The sequence below is a fragment of the Grampus griseus genome (genome assembly GCF_964374135.1).
Source record: "Grampus griseus genome assembly, chromosome: 7".
Lineage (NCBI taxonomy): Eukaryota > Metazoa > Chordata > Mammalia > Artiodactyla > Delphinidae > Grampus > Grampus griseus.
In genome coordinates this window covers 57,102,889-57,128,900 of record NC_139001.1, presented here as the reverse complement: position 1 = coordinate 57,128,900, position 26,012 = coordinate 57,102,889, and positions in this window count along the sequence as shown.

Sequence of the window (26,012 nt, the reverse complement as noted above, 5' to 3'; positions counted from 1 at the left end):
TACTGTAACTATATTATAGTTCTTGAAATTATTTTTCTTTTTCACATTATTCTTTTTTAAAGTTGATCTAACTATTTTAGTTACTTTGCCTTTTCATATACGTTTCAGAATAATTTTGTCTATATCTACAAAAAAATCTTGCTGGGATTTTGATAGGAATTTCATTAACCCTGTATATTAATTTGGAAGAATTGAGATCTTTAGTATGTTGAATATTTCAATTCACATATAAGGTATGTTATTTCATTTACTTATTTTTTTATTTCTTTCATCAACTTTGTATAGTTTTCAGCATAAAAATTCTGTATACATTCCATTAGATTTACTCATACTTTTTTTAATGGAATAAATATAAAGAATATTGTGGGGTTTTTGTTTGTTTTGTTTTTTTCCATAATGTGTATCTTTCTCCAAGAGACTGGTTTAATTAACTAATTTATTTTTGCTGTGTTGGGTCTTTGTTTTTGTGCGAGGGCTTTCTCCAGCTGTGGCAAGCGGGGGCCACTCTTCATTGCGGTGCGCGGGCCTCTTACTATTGCGGCCTCTCTTGTCGCGGAGCACAGGCTCCAGACGCACAGGCTCAGCAGTTGTGGCTCACGGGCCCAGTTGCTCCACGGCATGTGGGATCCTCCCAGACCAGGGCTCAAACCCGTGTCCCCTGCATTAGCAGGCAGATTCTCAACCACTGCGCCACCAGGGAAGCCCAAGAATATTGTGTTTTTAATTTCAGTGTCCATGTGTTCATTGTTAGTATGTAAAAATACAATTTTTTTGTGTGCATTTATCTTGTACTTTGCAACCTTGCTGAACTCATTTGTTAGCTTCTAAGAGGTTTTTTATTTTTGTCTTTGTTTTTAAAATCCTTGAGACATTCTACCTAAACAATCATGCCATCTTCATATAAGGACAGTTTTATTTTTTCCTTTCTGATATTTATGGCTTTTAGTTTCTTTCTTGCCTTACTGCTTTGGCTAGAACTTGAAGAGTTGTGCTGAATAAGAGTTGTAAGCGTAGACATTCTTACCTTGCTCCCAGTCTTAGAGGGGAAAGCATTCAGCCTTTCACCATTAAACATAATGTTAGCTATAGGTTTTTTGTAGATATTCTCTATCAGTTAAGGAGGTTCCATTGTATTCCTATTTTTCTGAGAGTTTTTATTATGAATATGTTTTGAATATTGTCAAATGCTTTTTCTGCATCAATTGATATGATGATCATATGATTTTTTTTGTCTGTTAATATGATGGATTATATTGATTTTCTGGTATCAACCAGCATTCCTGGAATGAATCCCACTTGATCTTTCTGTATAATTCTTCTTATACATTGCTGAATTCTTTGTGTTAATAGTTTGTTAAGAATTTTTGCATCTATAATCATGAGGGACATTGACTGGCCTGTGGTTTTCTTTCTTTTTTTTGTATTATCTTTGTGTCATTTTGATGTCCAAGTACTACTAGCTTCATAAAAATTAATCAGGAAGTATTCCTTCTTCTGTTTTCTGTGAGAGATTGTGTGGAATTGAAGTCAATTCTTCTTTAAACACTTTGTAGAATTTTCTAGTGAAACCATCGGAGCCTGGTGATTTCATTTTTCTGTTCTAAAATTATGAGTTCAATCTCCTTAGTACATCTAGAGATATCCATTTTATATTGGATGAATTGTGGTAGTTTGTGTTTTTTGAGGAAGTGGTCCATTTCATCTAAGTTGTCAGTTATATGCATGTAACATTGTTCTTAGTATTATCCTATTATCCTTTTAATATTTACAGGATCTGCAGTGATAGCCCCTGTTTCATTCCTGACGTTGGTAGTTTGTATCTTTTTTTTTTTTTGTCAGTCTTTCTGGAGGTTTGTCAACTTTGTTGATCTCTTCAAACAATCAGCTGTTTTCATTATTGATTTTTCTATTTTTTTTCATTTTCATTGATTGCCACTCTTATCTGTATTATTTCTTTCCTTCTCCTTGATTTGGGCTTATCTTGCTCTTCTCTTCCTAAGCTCTTGGAGTCGGAGTTTAGTTTATTAATTTGAGACATTTCTGCTTTTCTAATACATGCATTTAGTGCTACAATTTTTCCTGTGATTTTTTTTTTTTGTTATTTCTAGTTCAATTCTATCGCAGTCAGAGAATGTGCTCTGTATGATTTCAGATTTTTTTTAATGTGTTAAGTTTTGTTTCATAGTGCAGGACATGATCTATCTTGTTATGTGTTCCAAGTGCACTTGAAAAGAACGTATATTCTGTTTCTGTTGGGTAAAATGTTCTATAAATGTTGATTAGATCCTGTTGATTAGATCTTGAGTTGAAGAGATCATCCTGGATTATCTGGGCAGGACTTAACCCAGTGATAGGTATCCTTATAAGGGAAATACAGAGGAGGAGGCAATGTGTCCATGGAAGCTGATATTACACTGATGCAGCTATAAACCAAGAAATACCTGGAATCACTAGAAGCTGGAAAAGGCAAGGAACAGACCCTTTCTTAGAACCTTTGAAGGAAGGGCAGCCCTGCTGACACCTTGATTTTGGATTTCTGGCCTCCAGAACTCTTGAGAGAATAAATTTCTATTGTTTTATGCCAGTTTGTAGTAATTTGTTACAGCAGCCCTAGGAAATTAGTAAGGCATCTACTGATTGTCTTTTTTCATTCAGTTTGAGATCTTCCTGGTTCTTGCTATGAGGAGTACTTTTCAACTGAAACCTGAAGAGCTGCATATTAAGTTAGGAGACTCTGGATTTTACTTAAACTTTCTGTTTTAGCTGGCATTTTCTGATGCCACTCTGGCAGGGGGTTGCCTCATTATTGTCAGGTGGAGGTACAAGTCTAGGTTCCCCACGTGGCCTCCACTGACAACAGAGGGTGGGAGGCTGCTTGATACTGTTGGGTGGGGATGGGAGTTCTGGATCACCCTGTGGCCTCCATCAACACTGCAGTGATAGTGACCTCATTACCCCCTGGGTGATGGTGAAAGTCCTGACTCTCCCTAGGTTTCCTCTGACACTACCCCAGTGGGGAACAGAAAGGTATCTCATTACTGCCATGAGGAGTGGAAAGTTCTGTCTCCCCACATGGTCTCCAATGATACTTGGGGGAAGGCACTTTGAAAAGTCTTGGCTCCCTACTTGGCCTTCTCTGACACCACCCCAGCAGCAGGGAGGGGCACAGAAGTGCCTTGTTACAGCCTAGTGTGGGCATAAGTAACCCGCCCAACTTAGCTTTTGCTGGCATGGGTGGGAGTGTGTAGGCTGCCTTTTCCCTGGTCCTTTAACTAGACAGCAGGCTTTCTGGGGGGCTATGTTTGTCTGTGCCCCTTGGCGTTTCTGGGTTGCAATGGCTTCTTCAACTCTAAGACTGGGATGTATAATGCGAGAGAAACCCAGGAACTCACCACCATGTTGTTTCTGGGGTTGCAAGTTCCATAGATGATCTCCCTCCTCTTTCTACTTTCCAGAGTCTTGTGTTTGATTTTTAAATAATGTCCAAGGTTTTTAGTTTTGCTAAGCAGGAGGAATTGAGAAAAACATATTCACTCTGTCTTTAGGAAGTGGAAGTCGTAACAGTTATCCTTAAATATTTTTGTTGGAAAATAAAAAGCATCTACAAAATACTTTACAACATTATAGCAAAGTAAGAGATAAATGTTTCCTCACAGGCATTCCCCTCCACATCAACTTACAGAGGAAATATGTCAGGCATGCTTCTTTACTTTGCAGATACAAACATATGCCTATATGGAAGCCCTTTCTAATCCTCATGCAGAAGACTGGTCAATTTGAATATGTAACAACTTAAAGCCTTTATTTATAAGAAAAAATACCAAATGTAAAAAATAAGGGGTAAATCAGAAAAATTATTTACAAAATACAAAGGAACTAAAATCTTCAATTTACAAAAAGTTCTTAACAACCAATAACAAAAAAACAAAGAAAAATAGGCCACAAATATGAAATGGCAACTAATAAAAAATAAATGATCAAGAAACACATACCAAAACAGTTCAATCTTATTGATGATCAGCAAAATTCAAAATAAAACAATGAAGAGATTTTTGTTATTTCTATTCATTTATTTAAATATTTAATAAATATTTATTGAGCAATGACTGTGCCTGGTATGCCAGGCAATGAAATACAATTGAACAAGACATATATTCCCTGCTCTCCAATACTATCAAGCAATGCAAATCTTGAACAAGTAATGATGCCAGTTGTGATGCATGTTATGCTGGTAGGAATAGAGAGAGCAGGGGATCCATTCAAGCTTAGGGAAGGGCTTCTAGAGAGACTGGTGTTTAAGTTGGAAGGCAAAGGAGGAGTAGAGTTAACCCAGATGCCAAAGGTGGGGGCATGCTAAGGCAGAGGGACTAGCATGTGCAAAGGTGCAGAGGTGAGAGGAACTGAATGAAGCTCAGTGTAACTGGAGCACAAAAATAGGAGAAGGCTGAGGAGAGATGCAGCTGGAAGCTAGATCAAGGTTGACTCTTGGGCCTTAGAGCATGTTTAGGTGCCTGGGTATTATTTTTAGGGCAATGGGAAAGTGGGGAAAATGTTAGATCAGGTGGATTTTCAGTGTTAGACTATCCAACTAGCTGCAGGATGGAGAATAGCTTGGAACAAGCCTAGAAGCAGAGGAGGCAGCAGAGGAATTCCTGCACTGGCCCAGGAGAGAAGTGCTGGTGGCCTGGATTAATGCAGAGAAGAACTAGAGGAGCTGACAGGTATTAGTGATTGATTGAATGGGAAGGGAGAGAGAAAGCGGAAAAGTCAAGGTCAACTTCCAGGTTGCTCCTTGGGTAACAGCTTGGGGAGTGGTGCTGTTTGCTCAGACAAGGAACACTGAGGGAGAAGCAAATGTGAGGGAGAATAAACATGTGATTTTTGTTATATTGAGTTTGAGTGACCTGTGAGATATCCAAATAAGAACCGGGAAGGAAGTTGCATGTACTTGTCTGGAGCTTGGGAGACAGATCTGGTTCCTGTTGCCCTGGGATGGTTGAGATGGTCCAGGGAAAGTAAAAGTAAGAGCTCAGGCCCATGAACAGAACCATGAGAAACATGAGCACTGGAAGACCAGCAGAGGAAGAGAACTCTGCAAAGGAGATGGAGAAGCAGCCAGCAGAGAGGTAAGAGGCAGAGGAGGATGTGGGCATACCACCAACACACGCAAAAGCAAACTGGCGTTACGATTACTTATCTGCACCTTGCACCCCAGGATTCCCTACTGTTGAGGCTTCTTTGGACCTAAGGTGTTCCCTGGTTTTGCCTATCACCTGCCCTCTGCTCCATCTCAAGCTTCCTCAGTAGGAAACATAGTCCCTTGACCAAAAAGGTGATGTCAGCCACATCGTCTAAGGTAGGCAAGAGAGCTTAGCATTTAAAAGAAACAATGACCACTTTCTATCTTTATGAAAAGAGGAGTGAGATCTCTGGGGAAGGCAGAAAGCTCCTGCCACTTCCCATAAATAGGTCAGAGCAGCGCTGAAAGATAATTGAGCAAAATCAATGTGAGGGACCCAAGATGTGACTTTTGCACAGGAAATTTAGTGACAGCACAAAAAGGGGAGGCAAGGGAAAAAGTAGTCATAATCATACAAGTTTTTCATGCAAACTCTGGTTTTTTTTTTGTTTTTTAGATCATTAAATGACATGACACATAGTCTTCCTTAATGAAACGATTCTGAATTCCAACACGGAGACGCTGGTTTACATTTTCATTTCAGTTCCCCTCCAGGACATTTTTCTGTCTCACTTATCTTCTCAAGATTTGTTCTTTGTAGACACCACAGACCAGTATTATGACAACAGTAATAATAGCAACTGACATAATAAGCACTTACTTACAGACCTTGCCTCTGCAAGACTCAGTAATTTATCTAATTTAGTCCTCCTATTAACCCTATGACATAGGCATTTTCATGCTTTTTATGAGGAGTCTAAGCCACACAGAGGTTAAATAACTTATCTAAGATCACACAGGTTCTACATGACCTTTTATCAGCACCAACTAGGCCCCCACATATATGAATCTCTGGCACCTTTTTCATCTGGAAGGAGGGGAACTCAGTCTGGATAGATAGCAGCCAAGGGTCTCATAGACAGTGGCACCTCCACCAAAGAACCTCTAAGCCTCTAAGTTCTGGTTCAGTTTCCCCAGGTGAGGAAGTTCCTGGGATGTCAGGTTATGCTCCAGGCAGGTGATAACGCTCTTGAGCCAGAGTGAGCACCCCAGGTCTCTGTTTGGTGTGATATGGCATGTCAGGGAGCTGTGATGAAGCTCAGAACTAGGGGCGAATGTTCAGTTATTAAACAGCCTTCTGCTCATATAAAGAGTTTACGGTCGGTCCCCCTGCCTCCTCCAACATCAGGCTAGTTCCCAAGATGTCACTCCAAACTCTCACATGAGCTGATTAAATCATCAGTCCCACCCAGGATGTGGAAATGTGCAAAGGGGAAAACTGATGGCTCATCAGAGTGAGACCAGGAAAATTTGTGCAATAAGGTAATTTGTGTGGTTCTGAGAGCATTTCCATTTGATATTTCACTTATTAATTAAGCAAAATATTTTTGCATGCCTGCCATGTGCCAGGCACCAGGAAGATTCGAAGATGAACAGGATGCAGTTCCTGGCTCTGGAGGGGCCAACACACTGGAGATGGGTTATTAACTGCTGAGGCAAGTGCTATGGGTGAGCCAAGCACAGGTTACTGGGGCCATGAGTCAAACCTAACCCAGCCAGTGGAGGCCTGGGGAAGAGTTCTGGGAGGAGAAAGTCCCCTGAGTCAAGTTCTAAGGTCCTTAAGCAATGGGTGGAGTTAGCACTTTTAGAAGTTAGGGGAGACAATCCAGGCAGAAGAAGTAGCTGGAGCAAAGGTTTGGAGGTAAGAAATGATATGGGCTATCCCAAAAGAACAAGCTTTTTAGCGTGCAAAGGAAATGGCAAAATGGTGGTAAGAGATGAGGCCGAAGAAGTAGAAGAGAGGTCTGTGTGGCCCATTAAAGAGACTGGACATCTCCAGAGAGGAAGTAGATCCATGCAGGGTGAAGATTTGGATTTGAGACGGCTCAGCCTAGCCCTAGTGTATGCAAAAGATTTCCAAATGAACATTAACAACGTGTGGAGCAGGTTCATAGGTTTGTGGCCAATTGTAAGAAGACTTGTAAGAGTACCTAGAAAACTGCTATACACACTTACCCCATCTTCCCTGAGGGAACAGTTCCACTTCAGCAAGTTTGTCCCAACTCACATGAAGTCACCCCACCCACACATGTGCCCAGGACACAAGAAAGAAAACAGGAAGATAGGCAAATTGATTCTAAGATCATCCTTCATCAAGTTATAAAACCCCGTTAGTTAATTTTATTTATTTATGTATTTATTACCGGTATGCGGGCCTCTCACTGTTGTGGCCTCTCCCGTCGCGGAGCACAGGCTCCGGACGTGCAGGCTCAGCGGCCATGGCTCACGGGCCCAGCCGCTCCGCGGCATGTGGGATCTTCCCGGACCGGGGCACGAACCCGTGTCCCCTGCATCGGCAGGCGGACTCTCAACCACTGCGCCACCAGGGAAGCCCAACCCTGTTAGTTTAAACTTCTTCCATTGACTAGATATGAAACTGACAGCACGGGCAAGAGAAATTAGAGTGCAAGCTATTCATTCAAACAGGCACATATACCCTCTGCCCTTACAGGCTAGTGAAGAACTCAGATAAGGAAACAAGAAATGTATTAGGTAGTAGACTAAAAAGACCATAAGCACAGCATACAGAAGCAGCACTTAGGAGGGTACCACCTAAGCCAGGCTGAGAAGGGGTAGTGAAGGATCCTGAACCAAACCAGTAGGTCTGAAGAAATGATATCTGAACCAAGCCAGTAAGAATTAGACTTAAGAATGTGTGAAGGTAAAGGGAGAGGGAAGTCCAGGTAGAAGGAGCAGCAGGGACAATAGCATGAAGGTGTGAGTGTGCACTGTTTGAGTGGGAGTGCATGGCAGGGGCGGGGAGCGGGGAGAGGAGGAGGAGAGGGAGAGAAGAGAGAAGAGAGAGTTGGGGGGATTCTAGGACTTTCATGAGGAGTAAGATAAGCTAATTCTGGAGAGGTAAGAAAGGCTCACGTTGTAAAGGTCTTTATAAGTCTCATCTATTTAGTTAAGTTCCACTACATGTAATATAAAACCCCCAACTAACTGTGTTTTAATCAAGTTAAAAGAGCAAAAGTGTATTTCTCTTTCACAAAAAGATGTGCTGGTAAGGGGGCCAAAGATGGTATAGGGCTCCACAATTTTCAGTTTCTTCAGGGACTCAGGCTCCCATCTTTCTGCTTCACTATCCTAGTACACACCTTTCCATACTCAAGGTCTCCTCGTGGTTCTAGATGGCTGCTGGACTCCAGTCAGCACATCTGTGTAGCAGGGCAAAAGAATGAAGAAAGACAGAGGGCAAAAAGTGCCCCCTTCCACCACCCCTCCCAGGTTAGTTTAACTGGCTTTAAGCAGCCTTACACTTCATCAGCCAGGATTGAGTCACGTGGCCACCACCCTGGTTGCATGGAAGTCTGGAAGACAATGCCTTGCCTTCTGGGTGGCCCTGTGTCCAGCTGCAGTTGAGGTTCCCCTGGGGAGGCAATGGGCAGTGTCTCACACAAGCCATTCCACACCAATCTAAGAAAGGCAGACGTAGCCCTGAGGCTTGAGAGCCTGCTCAAGGATGCTGAACAAAGAATGACATGATCATATTTGGGTTTTAAGGTGACTATGGGCCTTAGTGGAGTCTCCATGACAGCAGAATCCAGGTTGGCCATGCTCATCTCTTGGAACGCATCCCCAGCACAATGCCTGGATGTTAGCAAACACACCATAATTGTGTTGTGAATGAATGAATGAATGGCAAAACTGGAGGCAAGGAGGATGAAACGGCTGTAATAATAAGAGTCTGAACTCGAATAATAGCAGTAGGAGTGAAACATAATCAACAGTAGTTGAGGACTGACATCTCCATCATTTGAACATGAGGAAAGAGTTAAGGATGAGTCTCAGATTATGGTTTTGGCAACTGGGAGGATGGTATTATGGTTCACTGAGATAGGGAATACAGAAGAAGCAGCTTATGGGGTTAGAGGGTCAAAATGAATTCTGTTCTGGATGTGGTAATGTTGAACTGTCCATGGCTGTCCTAGTGGAAGTGTCCAGGGAGATGGCACTGCTCCTCTGGAACACAAGGGAGACTTCAGCTGCATATGTATTTCTGGAGTCACGGGCCTGACGGTGGTAACTGAAGCCATGGATGTGTTTTTATACTAAAACTGAAAGCAGAAAGAGGAAAGAGAGCAGAATAGAAGGATACACTCATAAAGAAGTACTGCATTCAAGGCCTGGAGAGAGGAAATGGAAGTTTCAGAGGAAAATGAGAAAGATTAATTCAGAAAGACTGGGGGGAAACGGAGAGAGAAATGTCCAGCAAGCCAAAGGTGGATACAGATGCAGGAAAGAAAAAGTGGTGTCACATACTCCAGTGAGGTCTGGTCAAGTAAGAACTGAAAATGCCATTGAAAGTTGGCAATTAGCAACTTCCTCCAGGTGAGTTTGAGCAGAGGGTGAGTGGGCAAAGCCAGGAGATTCGAAGAAAGTGAGAAAACAGGGAAGATGAAGCTGGATTATTCTTTTAAGAAGGGTAAAGATGGATGCAGGTGTTAGGAGAGACTATATATTATACAAATTCAACTGAAAGGATAAAATAGCTTAGCAATAAAACTCAAACTGTAGGAATCTCACTTAATTTTATTCAACACATTCACACTTATAAAGTACTAACTTTATGCTAAGAAATATGTTGGAACTTTCATGTACTTAATCTTTTTATTATGTAAAGCTCTTTTTTTCCCCTTATTATGGGTGAACAAAGTTGAGGAATATTCTTTTTCCTATCAATGGAGTAAAGTAAAAGTAGTCCAGATTTTTTAGAATTTTTAATGAATTCAAAACAGTATAATTTTCAGAAGATATTTATGCATTGAGATATTCTTACCTTGATTCTAATATAATTATTCACTGGCTAATTACATTCAGTTACATTTTGGTTGATCAATACACTTTGCTTATTCCTCTTTCACTACATTTTTTGTGGCTTTGGTAAATCATCTGGGAAACATTTTCAAAATACGCTACACTCGAACTCTATCTGTAGCTCAGTATGGCTTTGTATTCCACTCCCGTAAATAAGCCACTCTGCAAGAACCACAAGTAACTCTAGAAAGAGTCATAGATGACACCTAGATCTGTCTGGTCCCTTTTGTCCTTGTTGGTCCATTTTTGTTTGTCCATTTTGTTTTCAAGACTGGCTCTAATCATAATTGCTAACAAACACCAAATTCATCCTTGTTTACCCATCACACATGGCTATTCTGTCCAATTATACACTCTCAAGTAAAAAAATTAAAATCCCAGAATTACTGTTACTTCTTCCACTCCCCTTCACTCAGCAATTGTCTCTTTCTGAATACTGCCAACTGTCCTTTCATGCAATCTCTCTACTATTCCCCTTCAACTCCATTCTTTCGGTCAGGCTCTGATCAGCTCTCTCCTGGATGATTACAACATTCCACCATCATGGTTCTAGTTATTTTCTCTAACTTTACCTTTGCAATTACTCAAAAGCTATGGATATCTCACCTATAATCATCAAGGGACTCCTCTCCAGCTGGTTGTAAGGGATATGTAGGTCCCCTCCAAGCACGGCTCCTTCTCACTATCCCTTTTGTACTTCTTGGACTATCATAGAACCCTCTGGGTTGTTTCACTGAAACCAGAACACTAAAACTAACTTTCAGGAAAAATATTTTTTCAGAATTTTCCAATATGGGAATGGAACAACTTTTATCCAGACAAGAGAACATGAACCTTTATCCCAATACTGCCCTGAATCTGTCCCTTCTCAAATGAAAGCCAGCCATTAGTACTTTGTGAAAGACTGAGTCCAGAGACTCACTCGTCTATTTTAACTTCACAGAAAAACGAATCTTTTCACTAGCTCTTTTGTTCCACATCAACTAGTTCCTTCATTGCTACCATTCTCTATCCTCCTCAGCACAAGCTCTATTAATTGATCGTCATGTAGTAAAGTGACACTAAAGAACATTTATAATTCCTCCCCGATGGTCAGATATGGTAATTCCCAATGGTCAAGTCAAAATAAAATGTGTGACTCCTGAACCTCCTTTCTATTAAAAACCTCCACTGAAATATTGAAGCAACTGCTAAGTCGACAGTAGAGACTACAAATGGATCAGCTGCTTTTTAAAGGTCAGTAAGTCTCTTTCCCTTCCATGTCTCAAAAACTCCCACTGAAATAGACGGTAAAATCCACAGGATGTTTTGAGACACACATAAAGAGCCACTTGCTTTGCAAAGGGAGGACATGCCCACGGTATCTCCTGCGTGAAAAACTTCTATGAAAATTCCACAGTCATCCATCTTTCTTATTTTTCTCCCCTTCAAGTAGGAAGTTCACTTCTAGAGTGAAATTACTTGTTTTTACAGTTCTTCTTACAAGAGATGGCATTTTCAGAATCACTTTTTCTTGACCAAGATGCTATTTACAGTGGAAATGGGGATGGGGTGGGACTTCAAGCAGAAAACAGTTTGAGGCCACATTGCTAATGATGGTTAACCGATGAAAGTTAGAGATAGTTAACAGAGAAGATATGGGTGGGGGGCAGCAAAGGACCCTTAAACCCCTCGTCTGACACCTCTCTACTATCCAAGCTGACCAGGCCAGGTAGATTTCTCTGTTTCTCCATCTATTAAACAATATTCAAAATACCTGTTTTTCACACTTCGTAAAGATATAGGATTAAAAAAGAAAATATGTGGGGTTTTCAGTGTTTTCTTTAAAGGAAAGTGATATATAAAATAAGGTAAAAGAAATTATCTTTATATATGCTTTCTGCCCACTTTCTAAATTCACTATAATCCAGGGCAGTTTCTGGGCTTCTCTTAGGTATCTTTCTGTGGGTCAGTAGAAAAATTACTGTCTTATCTACCATAAAAATAAAGGATCAAAGGATCATGGATACAAAAAGACTTTTGTGCATCTCTCTGCCTCCCAGTGGGACCCTCCACTTGGACTGGCAGGAAGCTACTCTTCTTTTTCTGAAACTCTCCTGTTTTTCATTATGTTGAATCCAAACTCATCAGGGTGACTGATATCTTTTGTTATATACAGAACACTTGGTTACTCCTTTCCTTTGAAAAGTGTAAGCTGACCTCTTCTCATCCCTACTAAGGCTCCCCCCAAGACCCCCGCACTCCACCCCTCCCCAGCCCCGCACCTCCCTGCCACACGGATACAGAAAATACGACATTTAGGAGGGGTGGGGAAAGTACTGTATTTTCAACAAATGGGATTTTCTGGTTAATTGAATTCTCTGATCAACTAAAATTAAGCCTTTGTGTTTCAAGCTATGTTCATTCCTTAACAAGTTCAGCATGGTGCACTCATATTTGTTATGTGACTTGTGATTGTGGGGTCATGGGACCATCATTCCAAATGGCAGGTATCACTGGGCGGTATTTTGGACACAAATAAAAAACACATAGGATATTGGGTTCAACGTGATCTGAGAACATGCCCTATGAGGTAGTTTTCAAAACAAAATTCTCTTTGGTTATCATTTTATCATTTGACTTTTTTTTTTTCTTTCAGTTAAAAGCAAGGAGAATAAATCTGGCTGTCTGAGGATTGCTATTAGTTGAACCTGGGATGGATTCTAGACTCTTAATTTTATCTCCATACAAATAAGAAAATCAAGACAATACAATTTTAGCTAATGTCATACAAAATTTATCCTCCCCCCTCTCTCTTTTCTGGTTTCTAAATTACTGAACCAAATTTTAGAACATTAAAAAGAAATTAAGGTAAAACATATTAGTCATTGTGATTATATTAGTGTTTCCCTCTTTAAGCTTCTTGCCCTCTTTGGATGTGATAATCATCTTTCTCTCTCTGCATTTTCCATGGGACCAATCCTCAGGACCCACAAACCTCGATAAGACCCATGGCTGCAAGCCTTACCTGCTCTGTGATCTAGGCAAGTTACTTAACATCTCTCTGCTCACCTGTGAAATGGTTAATATAGTACCACCTGCTAGTTATTGTGAGGTTGATATGAGATAACCTGGGTAAAGTGTTTAACATAGAAAGCTCTACTTAAATTTAGCTATTTTTGTTGTTTTGCTGATCACTTCTCTCAGGCCACACACAGCAGTATTTCTCAGAGGAGGTCTCCAGACCAAATGCATCATAATTACCCAGGGAGTTTATGAATATTGCTGATTCCTGGTCCCCTCCCCCCAGAACAGTTTCATTCAACAGGTCTGGGGTGAGGTTTAGAAACGGGGTATTTTTACTAAGTGCTCCTCAATTGTGACGCACCCAGAAGTTTGAGAACTACCACCACAGTTGTCCTAAGAAACATTTTGTCACCAACAAAGCCCACAAACAATTCCCAGGAAATAAAAACAGAATCGGGGCAATAAGATAAAGTCTAACCTTTTTTCCCTTCGCGTTTAGTCTGTTTCACTTGCTCATAGCGGGGCGCATGTAGGGGCCTTCCCACCAGCCCTTCAAACGAGAGCTCCCCGTGAAACGGCTGAGCCGACACCTCAGCTCGGGACGTGCGCTGAAGGTCCTCACAGGACACTCGACTCAAGATGGCGGCAGGCCGGGCGCAGAGACGCTACGCGAGCTGAGCAGCGCAGCCGCACCAGCCCCGTGAGAGCTCCACCCCCTCCCCACAGACAAAATCCCCCTAAAGCAACCCCGCCCACAGCCTGCCGGGGAGAGCGTGTGCCGTAGAGCCCGCACCTCTCCGTTCTTTGATCAGAGTTAGAGCTTTCCTTTGCTTCCAGAACCAAACTCCGTCTTGTTCTATTGGAGCAAGCTACACCAGGCGGAAGGACCCTGTTGGGGACCGACTCGGGAGGGTTGGTAACAATTTGATTATTTGATTTGCTCTGCTAACTAGAAGGTTTTCTTTAATGTGATCATTCTGTTCTGATTGGGTCTGAGCTTCTCCACTCTAGAAACCCAGGCATTTCACACCCCTGTATCATAGATTCCGGTCTTTTGTTGGCTGCTTGACGTTTGAACCCCCAACATCTAAACTGTACACTGAATTAGCTTTGGTGGGAGACAGGCCACCGCCCCCCTACACTCCAAAAACTTAAGCTAGAACGCCCTCCTTCTTCACTCTCCCCATCCCCTCACCCCGCCACACAAGCACACCCAGAGCAAGGATATTTGACCCAGGATCAGCCGGACACCCCCACCTGGACTTTGAATCATGGGGAGAGAGACCTAAGGACAAAGGGATTGATGATTGGTGGCCCAGCCAGAGACGGTGTGGCCAACAGCCCTGACAGTGCGCGGCAGGCCCAATGATAAGGAGCACACTCATCCCTGCCCCTGCCAAGTTTGTATAAAAATGTCTTTGATAAGGTGGGGGAGAGTGGCTCTTTTAGCATTAAGATGTTCTACAGTTATGCTAAAAGGTAGACAATCTTAGGAATATTTGATAAGGTTCAGCAAAGAGACAAAGACTCAGCTAGCATATTAATACACCAGAATTATGCTCCGTGTGGTCAGTCGATTTTTGCAGGAGAAAGGTTTGCTTGTCTTGAAGATGCTTCACCTTGAGGCTAGAACAGCCAATGCCACTGTTTTTGACCTTCCTCTACTTGTAGAACCTGAAAACAATTCTCAGCTCCTCCTCTAGGTTTATCAAGGTAAAACCAGATAGAAATGAGTGCCTGGACTTAATGATAAGAAAAAGAAGCAGGGCTTGGGGCAGGAAATGCAGTAAAGGAGAGAGAGGACTGTAGGAATTGAAGAGAAGAAAGACGAAGGCCACAGGGGCCTCTGGAGGTGTACATGGGTGGATGCGAAGGCTGCTCAGTATAAGGAGCTGTCCATTCCCACCTCCAAATGTCATGGGAGACACTCAGCTAGAAACAAGCCCCTTTCTTTCCCTGCCCTCCCGCACTCTTTGTCCTCAGAAGCAGGAGGGACTTCAGTGACAGGCAGCTCTCCTGGCTCACTCTCGTACCACTCTCCCACCAGTGCAAAATTTTTGTAGGACTCACACACATTGCCCTTCAAAGGGAAGATCAACAGATTTCAGAGATAAGTTCAATTCAGAGGTATGTGTTAGTAAGTGCTTTTGGCTAAGGAGCTAGTGATACCAAGGCCCACGCCCTCAAAGTCCTAGGAGAGGCCAAGGATTTGATGACCTTTATAGTCCCTTCCAGCCAGAACATTATCTGTTCTGTGAATATTTTACATACCCCTTATAACACAGCTTTTATCAACGATGGCTCTGCCACTTCTTAGGCAATCCCTTTACCATTCTGAGTCTCAGTGTATATCTATATCTGTATCTATATCTATCTTTTTGCCTATCTATCTATCTGGTATAGTGGACATTATGAGTTACCTACACTGTGTCTGTTCCCCACTTCTTCCTTTTTAACATATACCTCATTCTGTTCTGGTATCCTCCATCTCTCTCCCATGCAGCCATGGGCTTCAGGGCACCCTGACCACATCCCCAGAAATAGACCTGATTGGTCTAAAAGTAATCCCATTCCTCTTGCCAATGACTAGTTCAAGAAGTGCATGCAATGCAATTCTGCCCTATGAGGCGTGAAGGGAAGCCTGCAGGAGGGCTTTTGGAAAAAATTTCTCACTCCTAAGAGAGTCATCAGGGAGAAATGACCTTTCATTTTCCTCTGGAAATATCTGGGCTTTGCTGTGATGCCTAGAACTACTGTAGCCATCTTCCTACCAGCTTGAGGATGTAGGTAACACCAATGACAGCACATTGGTAGAAATAACTGGGAGTCTTGGTGACAATGTTGAGCTACTGAATCAACCAATTCTGAAATCTGTTCACAGCTCTGACCCAAAGGAATGCATTTACATGTTGTTAAAGACATTCTGAGTTGAGTTTTCTGTTACTTGCAGCCTAATGCATCCAACTGATAGAGATAACACTATCATACAAATGCAGGCCTCACATTTGTAAGGGCCCAGAGAGGTAAAATGCATTAAATGCATTGTAAAATATTAAGTAGTATAAAAATTATAGATGATTTTCATCATGAATGAGTGCTTAATTCTCAGTCTTTCACAACTTCATGAATTGTTTTTCAAGATCCTTAAAACAAAACAATTTCCAAATATAATTAACCTTTTCAACATATATGAGGATGAGAAGATGGAAAATAGGAAAGGATGTGAGGTTTTCTGTGACAACTACAGGATTTGGTGGGGAGAATGGTCTGGCACTCCTGTTACCCTACTTGATAGAGGTTCCACCCTGGCCCTTCAACCCAAGTGCCCCAAACTAGCTTAGCTTATCTTGAGCATTTCCTTTTACTACTTTCTTTGTGCTCCTGTGTATCATTTTCTCTCTGTGCTCCCTTAAACTCCCTGTTGTCATCCCATTGACTGGAATGACACTCAATAGCAAAGGCAGGCATAATCAATGTCAAAATATAGTCTGAAATCAGCCCTGGACTCTTACAGCTGTGCCACTTTCTAATTCACTTGTAACTTTATGGATGGTTTTCTCTCTCCCATCACAGAGCAAATAACAGTGCTGAGGAGACAGTGATAGGACTGCTCTCTGCTCCTCCATGGGTCCTATTTAATTCTAATTCTAGGTGTGTTTTCAGCTAGGGATTTAAGACAGAACAGGAGAGTACCTGAAACATCTTTATTTTAGTTTTAAATGATTAATAATAAGAACATACCTCCAAGACACAGCTGGTATATAAAGTCAAGATGCTCTTGCCAGCTGTGTCAAGGTGCATGGTCCTTGAAATCCATTATGATCTCATTTCTAATCTCATATATGAACTATGTTTTAATGGGATCTCCACCTAGCAGGAGGAACAATTGGGATGAAAAGTCCTGATTCTTAAGAGGCACACTGTTCTTGGAAAACCTTGTTTAGACCTCTGCTTTAATCTACACAGAGGTTTCTATGAAGAATGAAATAAATTATATATGTATAAATTTAAGGGACCTCAAAGCTACCTCGCTCAATCCCTGGAAAGATTCAAGAGCCAAAGAGATGAGGAGACTTGCCAAGCATCACACAAGATACTTGTGTCCAAGATACTTGCCCAAGATTACAGGCAGTAGCAGTAAAATCACCATAATGGCCGCTACTATTAATTTAGCTCACACTAAGTGCTTTGCATTCATTAACTTAGGCCTCAAAATTACCCTATGTAGTGGAGGCTATTTTACTTTCATTTTAGAAATGAGAAAAGGGAAGCTTAGAGATCCTAAACACTGTCCAAGATCTACCAGCCAATAAGGAGAGATGGCTCTCAAAACTAGGACTCAGGGACTTCCCTGGCAGTCCAGTAGTTAACACTTCACCTTCCAATGCAGGGGGTCTGGGTTCGATCCCTGGTTGGGGAGCTAAGATCCCACGTGCCTCCTGACCAAAAAACCAAAACATAAAACAGAAGCAATATTGTAACAAATTCAACAGAAGACTTAAAACAAAAAATCTAGGACTCAGAGCCACCCTGCCAGGTTGGTAAATACTTTATCCTACCAGATGTTGGTAGACCTCATCTAATCTTACCATACCAAGATAACACTTATATTCAGAAGAAAATGGAAATTAGAGTAAGACATTATATTTTAAACTTTTATAGCTCTTCATGGTTATTGAATTTTAACCAATATTCATTCTGTTACAGAGAAAAAATGAGCCTCATAATATGATCCAAACCCACTTAAGCCTGTATACATTAAAATAGCGTCTAGACAAGATATAACTAGATCTCTTTTCAAAGCACAACATGCTCTTTCCTTAGAGCTCTAAAAGATTGTTAGAAACAAGAGTAAGTTTCCTTTTTTTTTTTTTAAGTATTAAAACAAAACACCTTGACTTTATCCTTTCAGATCTCCCCTATTTATCAGGCTGACATTTTGAAATTTGGGTTTGCTATGAAAATAGCTTACCCAATGAAAGAGCATTGTGTTGGGCCAGTGTCTTTTCTGAGCACCGTTACTCTTGGTTTCATTGTTCTGTTTTGCTGCAGAATTACCATTGCTATTTTTAAATCATCGCTGTAGACTTGTCAGCTTTGAACCACTCCTGCTCTTGACTGCACAGGCTCCAGCTGCCTTTTCAGTCCTACTGATAAGCCATCCTACGTGTAATATTGTTATGGCTTCTCATCTATTTGTAATTGCTTCTCAAAAACTAGAAAATTGTGTTTGTGCCCTACCTTTCCCCCCTCCCTGATCTACATTACCCCTCTGACTGAAGTAATAAACTGTCGTGCTTAAACAATTAGCATAATGCAGAGGACACTCATGCCTCCTATACTCTGCTACTGGAACACCAAATGGGGCGTTAGAAAGTTAGATAAAAATGTATTTTACATGGGCCAGCGCTGCATTGAGGGAAATCATCTTTGCCCACACACTCCTGACATAGGATTATCACACTGAGTGCTTCTCAAGGGGTAGCAGCCTTCTTCCATCTGAAGTCTGAGACTCAGCGGGGAGGTTCCCCTGACTCAAACACAACCAGTGCATCAGAACTGTCATTTTTGCTCACTGTGATGCCATGGTGGTACAAGGTCCATGTCTTCCAGCTGATGCTAATTTCCAGAGTTTGATTCTGAGACATATCCCTGGCTTCAGATCATGCAAGGTTTGTTTTCATCCACACATTAATTCACTCATTCATTTATTCACTCATTTATTAACTCAGTAGGTATTAATGAGCAAAGGTTTTCCAGGCTCTTATCCCCTCATATCCCCAATTTCAGAGCTATGTTAGCAAACATTCCTGAATTAAATTCTTAACCTCTACCTTTTCATAAAAATGTAAATAATGGATAACATTTCTGAGCTCTTATGAAGAGGCAGCATAATACAGAAGATAAGAGCATTGTCTCTGGACTCTGGGCATGGGTTTGAATTGTGACTTTACAATTTGAGTAGCTATGTGATCTTGGGGAGACTACTCAACCCTTCTGGCCCTCAGTTTCCTCACCTGTAAAATGAGACTAATTGTAGTACCTTTTCCCATAGGTTTGTTAATGAGAATTAAATGAGTAGATGCAAGGAAAGCTCTTAAGACAGAGCACGTAAGTACTTGCTGTTATTATGCGGCAAGCACTGTACTAAGTATATCACAGAAATTATCTCAATGAAACATATAAGGCAGGCATTATTTTTATCCCAAATTAGAGACGAGAAAACCAAGATTTAGAAAGGGTAGGTAACTTGCCCAAAGTTGTGCAGGTATAGTTAAGAGTGAAGCCAAGATTCCAACCCAAGTGTTCTGCTAACAGAGTCCATTTGATTAAAAACTCTGCTATACAGCCTTGACTTTCAGCTTTCCAACCACTGCTGAGTCATGTTGGGTCAAGTGTGGTGCGATTTGGCCTGGCTTGGTTTATGACACTGAATAAAAGTAAGCAGCCCTTCAGGAAGTGTAACAGTCTACACCAGCATGCCTTCCCCACTCTGTGTATAAAATGTCTAGATTATCTTCATTCATTTCTTTTTACTTTCCCAGGATTCTTGCTGGTGACCATGGAATTTTTCTGCACTCTGAAAGAGGAATTTAGTAGCCAGGAAAACTGACCTTACTGAATTGGGTTCTCTTTATGAAGTTTTATTGAAATAGAAATGAATCACAGGTTGAAAATGCCCTTTTTGAGTCTTTAAGTACATATAGATACAGATTCAAAGACAAAAGCTTCCTATAATTTCTAATGGAAACGGTATGGAAATACTGAAAAATAACATGTAGACAATGAAATGATGAACTGTTCTGTCATCCCCTCTGAGAAATTCTAACTTTTTTTCCTTCTGAGTGTAGAGCATACAGCAGGAGGGGAGCAGGGGCCATGACTTTACAGGCAGGCTTCATATCCTTCAGGGACTGCCTGACTGTCACACAGGTTAGTTTTATACCTACCCCATTAAATAGATTCTCTTTGTTCATGAAAGAGCCATGAGACTTATCACACACTGTTTGGCTATCTATTTTAATTAGAGTAATGTGAGAGATTAATTATGAGAGTCTCTGTTGGGTGGTAATAAAGTAACTACCGGAAAAATTAACAACAATAACAACTGTTGAAATGATGGCCAACTTTTATGAAGTACTTTCTGTGTACCAAATATTTTGTATATGTTATCTAATTGAATCCATAATCAACTCTTTGAAGTAGGTACTGCTATTGTCGCTATATTATAGATGAGGGAACTGAACTGAGGTACAGAATATTGAAGTATCTGGCCGAATTGTGGCAAGAATAGCTAACTTTCACCAACATTTGTTCTCCCCCTTCCATAGAAGCAACCAGCTCAGCCAGGAACTACATTTCCCAGCCTCCCCTGCATCCTGGTGGCACCATGTGACTAGTTCTTAGCAAACAGAAAGCTGTGGAAGGGATGTGTGTCTCTTCCAGCTCTGTCAGTTACTGACTGTGCTTTCTTCACACTCCCTACTTATCTGCTGGCTGGATACAGAAGATGCTGAGGTTCTAAGAAATGCAAGAACAACAAGATGGAGCCTCATCTCTGAATCACAACATGGAAGATTGCTCACCAGGAACACCAGCACTAGATTGTTACATGGGTGAGAAATAAAATTCTATTGTGTCAAAACACTGACAACATGGGGTTTATTTGTTATAGCAACTAGGGCTACCCTAAGTAATACACAAGATTACCTTGGAGGAGCCAGGAAGCAAATCAAGGGATTCCGATCCAGAGTCCCATTTTAACCATTCCACTGGCATGGCTCTCAGGAAAGGAGGCAATAAGCTCCTCACTCTAGTTCATTCATGGCAGAAATGCAAAAGGGGATAGAGATGGTATTAAGGGACCGAGTCCAAAGAGCTCTTCTGAAGAGAGTCCAGGAACACTGTGTCTCACTGTCTTGTATTTATCTTTGGCTATTTGGTATCCCAAAAAAAAAAATCTACATTATCTTGAAATGCGGCTCAAAGGAAGTTTACATTTCTTTTCTCACTTGAAACTGAATGTCAGCTCTGCCTTCTGAGAACTTGCCAAAAAAGGGACTGATTTAAGGAAGAAAAATAAGATAATTATTCTAGATATCTTCCTGAGTAAATTGGGTAACTTTTGATTCTCTAAAATTGAGAAGTGTGTCCCTAATGCAGCCTCATTCAAACTCCACAGCACAGACAACTGTGAATGGACTTCGGTGCTAACTGAACTCAAGCGAACTGGATTCCTGAGCTCCCTGTGCGCCACCACCCCACACCTTTCCCCAACCACCTCAGTTATCCAGGCCAATGCATTCCTTTTTTTATGGGATAAATTTCCTGGGTGGCTATAATTTTAAAATCTCTGGCCTCAGAGGGCTATAATTACCTCTTGATGATGTAATTAGTAACGAAATTTAACAGCATAACATGGGACACCTAGAACCTTTCCAAACGCATCCACCTCATTTATAAAGGGTTTTGAACCACTTCCCCAACCAACTACCCATAAAACAGGGCTCCCAGGGTGACAGAACTCGCCACCTCCTGGGGAACACTGCACACTGGCTATGCAATGACGTTCGGTTGAAGAATATTATAAATGTTGTCGGTGACCAGTGACTCATAAGTGATCTCATTACCTTACCAGTGGTGGAGGCAGGTGTGCTGAAGTTAGCACCCTGGGATACCTTAGACGTGATGCAGGGAATCAGTCATTAGTCCCCAGAAGGCGTGTTTTTCTCTCACTGTGGTGATGTGGAGGGTTTAACAGGAGAGCTCCAATGTGGGAGCTGAATCCGTCTCTGGCAGCTTAGACTCTGTCTAAGGAGAGTAGTGCAGGCCAGCCCTGCATTCACGTGAGGTGGGGATTTCCCTTTCGAACCTCCACTTCCACCCCCATCACAGTGAAGACTGCCAAAAGAGAATCGGGCAGAGTCCTAAGGACACGTTGTAAAGGCCATTAAAACAGCTGAGCGTCCAACACAGATATCTTCAGCCTTCAGGTTGTGGCGGCTTGCTTTTCCAGGGTTTAAAGAATTTGAAATGTGGAGTGAAAGAAACTGGTTAGCAGCTAATTCGGAGTGTGTTAGAGGAGAGTTTTGTGGCATCAGATGTGACAATGTCAAACATAGGAGAAAAATTCTATAATCTGATCACTTTCACCTCAACCGTGATGAAGCAGCAGCTAAATTTTGGAAGCCCTTTGGGGCTCTCTGGAAACTTCTAGAATTAGCTTAAGAAAGCACTGGCCTTGAGACTTTAAATGGAACTTGGACAATATGCTGATAAGCAAGTGAAGTGGCTGCTTAGTATTGCTGGGATAAATTCTGACATTTAAAGTCACTGGTGACTTGGAAGGGAATGAGAGACTTGTTCCCAAGTAGAGAAACTGCAGAAACAACATTTGCCCTAGAGTGTGAAAAGTGCCTCAGCAGACAATGAGAACTGGAATATGAGCTTGCCGCGATCGAAATCTCTGCAAGAGTAGAGAAAGGATCTACTGCTGAATGGGAAATTAAGTAATCCCTAAGGCACAGACAGAGCTCACCTGACCTGAGCTTAGCCTATAAATGCTAGGATGAACTTAGGAGTCTGGAAGAAATTCTGTGGATCAGAGTAGAGAAAATAGAGGTTCCTGCTACCTTTCACTCTGGGCTGTCTTGAACATCAATACCGTCTTGAGGTGGAAAGTTTTCATTTGGGGGTCGTCTTTCACTATGTTGTCTTAAGCTAGGCATTTATCTCCTCTGTGTTTCATCTGTAAAAGAGAAATATCTTCCCAATTTACTTCTCGCATTTATGGAGATCAAATGAGGTACTGTGGGAGATGCCACTTAAAAAAAAAAGAAAAAAAAAACTGAAAGAGAAGCTTGTTTCTAAATCAGAGAGAAGGTGAAGCCCATGTTCTGAAACCTCCAAGTCTTCCTCAAGGAACCCCTTGACCCCTGGCAGAGTAATAGTTTGGTTTAAAGGGCAAAAACTTATGGAAATGATCTGGACTTACACACCAGCGTTGTGTGGCAAACACTGCTCTGAGTGAGAAGATACGAAAATAGGCTGGGGTGGGGGGGACAAATGATATAGCTGGCATGTATTTCCCGTCCTTCTGAAGCTAGAACCAGGAGAGAGTGGCAGAGACACCACACGAAGTCCACTGTCATGACGACACGCCTGCTTCCTTCCTGGTGAGTAAAAATAGTGTCTCCTTCTGAAAGTGACCCATGGGTCATGTCCCTTCTATGGCCCCAGCAGGTAGGTAGGAATTAGAAATTCCCAAGCCTCCCCCTTCACTACCCGCAGTTCACCAAGTTAATTCCCTCAGACATATACCAACAAGATCCCGCTCGGTGGCTCCCTCCTGCGTTTCTGCAGCGGCCTGTGAGGTCTCCCTGTTGCTAGGTGTACCACTCCATGCCAACATTTCCTGAGCACTGTAGCTAGGTGTACTGTCCTAAAACACCACATTAAGGAAAATTTGTGGTTCTCCATTCGTGATAGTCAAATCCCCTTACTTGCCAGTTAAGAGTATTCATGACCTGTCCCCATTCACCTTTTGAAGCCTTCCCGACTCATAACCTGTGCTTTATTCAAGCTAAACGTGTTTTCCAAACACACAAGTTTCTCCACCTTCCTGACTTTGCCCATACTGCTTCCTTCCTCTTTTTGAGGTATGACGTCCAAACCAAAGGTGAGGTCTTGTCAGCGAGTGCTTTACACCTGCCCATTTAATTGCACAGTTTCCTTGCAACAATGCCGAAACGCGTCTTACATGGAGTGTTTTGAAACCCCCCAGCTGAATTCACTCAGAGCAACTACATGTTCTTTGTAACATGTTAATTTATGTGCTTGCCGTATTGCATCTTCTGTACTGTAAATCCTTTGAGGTCAGGAAACCGTGTCTTACCTTTATTTCCCGTGATTATCTAATTCAGTAGGAGTTCTATATTTGATAAATGAATAAAAATGCTAATGAATAAATGAATGAAGTAAAATGTTAATGAATAAATGAATGAAATCTTACCTTTCTTCCTTTGCTCATGCTATTCTATACAAAACTGCTCTGCCTTTGACTTCAAAATGCCAACCATCCTTCAATGTCAACCTCAAGGCTCATTTACTCCATAAAGCCTTCCCCAAACTACCTCAGACCACACCAACTCCTCTGCTATATTTATGGTCTATATGCCAAAAACCCAAACAGATTATCTCCTAGATGTTCACCATCTGAAGACGTTGGTCTCCTCCAAAGCAGAGGGTCTTAAAGCTGAGATCCATCAACAGGATTAAGGAGACCATGAAACTTCTAAAATCAAATGCACATTTTTGTGTAAATGCCCAATTGCATTAGCGTGTCCAAAAGCTCTATGACCCGCCCCCCAAAAAAAAACAGGTTAAAAGAACCACTGTTCCTAGAGCACTGTAAGCTGCTTTCCTAAAGCAGAGTTGGAGTCTGTCTTGTAGGTCTTTTCTATTTTCTGCAGTGGCAAGCCAAGCACTAGGAACAGAGAGGAGACCGTCCTTGAATGGCTGGAAGCATCCCCTTGACAAGACCAATGTCTCTTGACTGTCACTGTGCCCACCGAGCACAGCCTCCAGCCTGGGAGCTGGTGGGGATAGCTTAGCAAGGTACTGTAAGTAGACAAGCAAATGATGTCGGGATTACGGCAGCTTGATGCCTCAGTCAGGATGGGGGAAGAGCACCTGGCCTCACAGAACTGCCTTTCTCTGGGTGAAAGTCTCTAACGAGATGGGGCAGGCAGTGCTGTTGCTGCAGGGAGCCTTGGGAGGTTCTGGGTAGTTAAAAAGTGAGTCCATTAAGGAGCTGGTCTCCTCTGGAGGCAGGCCTGGCTCGGTCCTGGGGGCTCAAGGCTAAATCCTCGCCATTGTTCGCTTTCCTCCCTTTCTGCCTGGCCTGCTCCCACCCCCTCGCTGCAGCCCAAGGTCTGGAGAGCGCCAGAACTCCTGTGTGTTAAATTCATATAAAATAGCCTTTAAAAAGTATAATGCTTTAGGGAGATAGGGTTAGCAAAGAAATGTCAGAATTTTCACTTGGGCTTCCAGGGCAGGACAAATAAGGTCTGTTATCCGCTGTAATGTTTTTATGAAAGAAAATGTCTATGGCGTCTTTTTAAGTTGCAAATAATGACTTTAGCTATGTAACAAAAGAGTTGATTTTAAAACAACAGCAACAGGGGAAGTACAATTGGTGATTTTTGTTTTAACAAGCTGAATTCCTTTTGATTTCTCCTTGATTTAAAACATGGTTGGTGTTACCAAAAAATTGTAAGCAGCTAGTGCAGTCGCGGTTTCCATAAAACTCTCTTAAGTAATGATGATCCCACCTTATTTAGACAAGTCAGGGGTCAATATGGCCTTATTTGCTTCTGTTTTTCATTAGTGGCGCGCTCTCTGCGGCATCACACTTCCTACTAGCTCCTTGAATACACAGAGGATTCATGCTTCAGTTCTGCATGTATTAAGAATGCAGCTATAGCAACCAACTACTAGCATTAATGAACTATTTGCTTATGCAGTAATAATTAACTTCCATTACATTACTTTGTGTGATTACTTTCTTAATTGCCTGAATTATGCATCCATTTAATATTTAATAACCATTCTCAGAAATCAGACACTGGTAAAAAACAAATTGCTCACAGTTACCTTGCAATAATTAAGCTCACAAGAATAAATGAAACCTTTTAAAAATGAATGCCTTGTGATTATATCCTTGCATATAGAACAAGATCCTAAATTAGTTATTTATTAAATCTAAATTTAAGTCCAAATAGTGCATTTTTCACTTTCACCTCGGGAAATCAACCTGCACAGTACCTGATATCAACAACAGAATTAAGTGCCTTCTATTTTCTTCGGGAGTCACAAGCTGCATTAATATTTATTACCATGCAAAATTCAAAAGTCCTTAAAATATTGTGTGTTTATTATTTATTTC